This window comes from Cinclus cinclus, unplaced genomic scaffold (assembly GCF_963662255.1).
Source record: "Cinclus cinclus unplaced genomic scaffold, bCinCin1.1 SCAFFOLD_140, whole genome shotgun sequence".
Classification (NCBI taxonomy): Eukaryota; Metazoa; Chordata; class Aves; order Passeriformes; family Cinclidae; genus Cinclus; species Cinclus cinclus.
Window position 1 is genome coordinate 115,001 of NW_026912090.1, and position 5,000 is coordinate 120,000.

Consider the following 5,000-nt stretch of genomic DNA (forward strand, 5'->3'; position numbering starts at 1 on the left):
GCCCGCTACGCGGGTCCCCGGCTTAGGGCCGAGGAAGGGGGACTTCAACAAGACACAACAGAGACGGGGTGCCGCCACCCCAGTCCCACCCATTTCATGGGGAGACTCCCGTCACCGAGCACCCTCAGGCAACCGGGACAAGCCGAGGCCACACGCCCCACTGCATGTCCCCCGCAGCCCTTCCGACACGGACAACTCTGGCAAAACAGGTCGGGAGCGGGGAACGAGGCGCAGCCACCTCGGCCGACCGAGCCATGCTCGGGGGCTCTCGGGGAAAGGGCCGGGGGAAAGCCTCGGCAGGCTCAACACAAGCCCCCGGCCGCGGTCCACCCCCCGGCTGCCGGTCACCGCGCACCAAACCGACAGCCGAAAAACACCACGCCCGCTGAGCGGGCAGGCCCCCGGCTTAAGGCCAGGCAGAAAAGGGACGAGGCGCCGCCGCCTCGCCCAACCACCGTGCCCGGGGGGAAGCAAGCGGGTGCCTGCCCCCCCCCCCCGAACTTCACGAAACCGGCGGCAGCCCGGCCGGAGCGGGACACACTCGCGGCTTTTTCTCCCTCGGTCTTCTCTTTCTCTCCCACGGCCTCCACACCTCGCCTCGGCCGGGGAGCGGCTCTCGGTGATCACCTGGACTCACAACCTGTCCCAGCAAGCTGGGTAGTACGGGAACCCGGACAAAGCCCCGCGACTTTGCCCACAACATAGGCGGTTGCTTTTCCTCGCCCCGACGACCGCACGCGCGGCCGCCCATCTCCGCCTCGGACACAGGCACGGTAACAGCCTGCGGGGATGCGGCCCGTAACCCGCTCCCATAATACGGACAGACGAGCCCGAGGCCGCCGACGCCTCCAAGAAAATCCATCGGACGTGACCGAGGGGGCGCACTGCTGCAAGCCGTCTGTTACGATGACACAGCTGGAGGCAGCCAGAAACAGCGACCCCTTGGTGAACTTCCGGGCCCGGCGGGGACAACAGGTCTACCCCGTCCTCCCGCCGAGATTTGCCTAAGTCCCGCCGGAGCGGGGTAGACCTGTCCGCCCCGGGGACGCCCGCCACCAGGGCGCCCTCTCCCGTGGGGGCTGGCGGAGTCTGCCGGCCCTGGTGCTGGGTAGACCTGGCCTTCAGGGGCTGCCCCGAAGACGGCTAGATCTGCTCGCCCCGGCGGCGGCGGCGGCAGCGGCGGCGGCGGCGGTCGGACGCCGCCGGCCCCGGAGCCTGGTAGACGAGGCACCCCTCGTACCATCCCGGAGCCGAGGGAACCCCACGGCCCCGTGTCGCGCCCGGAGCCGGATGGCTGTAGCAGCCGTGTCCCACCCGCTGAACCCGATTTCAAGACCAAAACATATTTTCTTTCTTTTCTCTTTTCTTTTCTTTTCTTTTCTTTTCTTTTCTTTTCTTTTCTTTTCTTTTCTTTTCTTTTCTTTCCTTTTCTTTTCTGAACGAATGCCTCTTCTGTTTGGTGGGAACAAAAAACTCCGCAAAATAAAATCCTTGCCAAGTCTTATATGTTTTCCCTTTGCGCCCAGACCACTCCCAGCCGAGCTGACGGGCAGCCTGTGCCCTGTGCTCGGCCTGCTGACACGCTGACCCACTCAAACGGCATCCCCACAAGCCCCCAGTCCCCTGTGCCCCGGAGAACCTACATACAAAGCACCCCCCCCACACACCCCCCCAGCCAAAACAGAACCTCGCCGGGCACAGCGGGGAGGGGAAGCACGTACACGCGGGGGAACTCGGCACAAAGCTGCCTGTCCCCGGCACAACTCGCCCCGCCTAACAGAGGAGGCTGCTGCGGGGTGGCCCGCGCCGCGGCCAGCGGCAAGCGGGCAGCCGATTCCAGGCCGATTCTTCTACGGAAGGCCCGCAGAGGTGTTCGGCCCTCGGCACGGGTCTGGGGGGGGAACGTGGGGGCTCGGTGCCGAGGGGCCCGGGGCCGGCACGGAGCCGCCGGCCCTCCCCTCAGGCCACACACACACACACACACACACACACACACAAAAACACCCCCACTCCCACCCACCCCCCCCCCACGCTCGCTCATGTCCTCTCCCCGTCCCCCACCCTGCGCTTTCTCGACCACCCATTGACGCGACCCCGCCCTCAACCATTAGCCTCCCTGGCGCCGCTATTCAGCCTTCCCGTACGCCCCACCCATTGACAGTTGGGAGAGCCCCGTCCCCCACCATCAGCCTCCCTGTGCGCCGTCTTCAGACTTTTCCCACCCCCGCCCAGGGTTCCAACGGCCAGTTCGTACAGTGGCAGCGGCGGCAGCGAGCGGCGGTGGCGACGGGAGGGCATGGGGAGGGCAGGCGGCCGGTGTCGAGGCGAGCAGGCTGAGAGCCCGGGGCAGAAGCACAGCTGGCGGCGGGCGGGCAGCGGGTGCTGGCGGGATGCTTGGCGCTGTATGTCCTTTTTCAAAGAAGCTTTCTGTTCAGCTCTCTCTCTGAGGCTTTTGGTTTGGCGGCGCTCCTTCCTGCTCAGCCCCGGCCTCGGATCGCTCAAGTGGGTCGAGCCTGCGGCAGGCAGGCAGGACAGGACAGGACAGGGCAGGACAGGACAGCAAGCGGCACGGCGGGTGGGTGAGGGAGTGAGCGATGCACAAAGCAAGCCGGGAGCCGGGCTGCTGCTGCCTCTTCAAGCACGGGGAGGGGGCGGGGGAACGCCGCCGGCTCCTCTCGAGGAGCGGCTGGGAGAAGCGGGCTGCGGGCGGGCAGCACGTCAGCGAAGCGGGCTGGGGCTGAGGCCGATGCCGATGCAGGGCAAGTGCCCGGCGGAGCTCGTCAGTAGCAGTCGCCGGGGCGTGGAGCCGGCAGGGAGGCCGGGACAGAAGGTCGGCCGTCGTCACATAGCGGCTTTCGGGACGTGTTGCTGGGGGAAGCGTGCAGGTGGGGGCGGGAGTGTGCGCGGCCGGCTGTGCACGCGGGACTGTCGGACGGGCGGGCAGGCCGCCCGGCGAACGCGGGCTCGCCGGCCCGGAGATGGCGACGGGGCCGGCCGCGCGTCCGGTGGAAGACGCGTGGCGCCGTCGCTCCGCGGCGGCAGGCCGCCGAAGCAGGAAGACGACGGCAGGTCTAACCCGGCGTTGGGCAACTGGCCTACCCGGCAGAGAGCCCGGCAGACGTCAAGGTAGGCAAAGGGCAGCCGGTCTACCCGGCAGAGAGCCCGGCAGACGTCAAGGCCGGCGGAGGGCAACAGGTCTACCCGGCAGAGAGCGTGGCAGACGTCAGGGCCGGCGGAGGGCAACAGGTCTACCCGGCAGAGAGCCTGGCAGACAAGGCCGGCGGAGGGCAACCGGTCTACCCGCCAGCAGGCCGCTGCGGACCAAGGCCGGCGGAGGGCAACAGGTCTACCCGGCAGAGAGCCTGGCAGACGTCAGGGCCGGCGGCGGGCAAGTGGTCTGCCCCGGCGGGACGGCGGCTGGCAGAGGTCGAGGCGGACGGCGGGCAACCGGTCTACCCGCGAGCAGGCCGCTGCGGACCAAGGCCGGCGGAGGGCAACAGGTCTACCCGGCAGAGAGCCTGGCAGACGTCAGGGCCGGCGGCGGGCAAGTGGTCCGCCCCGGCGGGACGGAGGCTGGCAGAGGTCGAGGAGGACGGCGGGCAGGTGGTCTACCCGGCAGCAGGCCGCTGCGGACCAAGGCCGGCGGAGGGCAACAGGTCTACCCGGCGGAGAGCCTGGCAGACGTCAAGGCCGGCGGAGGGCAACCGGTCTACCCGCCAGCAGGCCGCTGCGGACCAAGGCCGGCGGAGGGCAACAGGTCTACCCGGCAGAGAGCCTGGCAGACGTCAAGGCCGGCGGAGGGCAACCGGTCTACCCGGCAGCAGGCCGCTGCGGACCAAGGCCGGCGGAGGGCAACAGGTCTACCCGGCAGAGAGCCTGGCAGACGTCAGGGCCGGCGGAGGGCAAGTGGTCTGCCCCGGCGGGACGGAGGCTGGCAGAGGTCGAGGCGGACGGCGGGCAGCCGGTCTACCCGGCAGCAGGGCGCTGCAGACCAAGGCCGGCGGAGGGCAACAGGTCTACCCGGCAGAGTGCCTGCCAGACGTCAGGGCCGGCGGCGGGCAAGTGGTCCGCCCCGGCGGGACGGAGGCTGGCAGAGGTCGAGGAGGACGGCGGGCAGGTGGTCTACCCGGCAGCAGGCCGCTGCAGACCAAGGCCGGCGGAGGGCAACAGGTCTACCCGGCAGAGAGCCTGGCAGACGTCAAGGCCGGCGGAGGGCAACCGGTCTACCCGGCAGCAGGCCGCTGCGGACCAAGGCCGGCGGAGGGCAACAGGTCTACCCGGCAGAGAGCCTGGCAGACGTCAGGGCCGGCGGAGGGCAAGTGGTCTGCCCCTGCGGGACGGAGGCTGGCAGAGGTCGCGGCGGACGGCGGGCAGGTGGTCTACCCGCGAGCAGGCCGCTGCGGACCAAGGCCGGCGGAGGGCAACAGGTCTACCCGGCAGAGAGCCTGGCAGACGTCAGGGCCGGCGGAGGGCAAGTGGTCCGCCCCGGCGGGACGGAGGCTGGCAGAGGTCGAGGAGGACGGCGGGCAGGTGGTCTACCCGGCAGCAGGCCGCTGCGGACCAAGGCCGGCGGAGGGCAACAGGTCTACCCGGCAGAGAGCCTGGCAGACGTCAAGGCCGGCGGAGGGCAACCGGTCTACCCGGCAGCAGGCCGCTGCGGACCAAGGCCGGCGGAGGGCAACAGGTCTACCCGGCAGAGAGCCTGGCAGACGTCAGGGCCGGCGGAGGGCAAGTGGTCTGCCCCTGCGGGACGGAGGCTGGCAGAGGTCGCGGCGGACGGCGGGCAGGTGGTCTACCCGCGAGCAGGCCGCTGCGGACCAAGGCCGGCGGAGGGCAACAGGTCTACCCGGCAGAGAGCCTGGCAGACGTCAGGGCCGGCGGCGGGCAAGTGGTCCGCCCCGGCGGGACGGAGGCTGGCAGAGGTCGAGGCGGACGGCGGGCAGGTGGTCTACCCGGCAGCAGGCCGCTGCGGACCAAGGCCGGCGGAGGACAACAGGTCT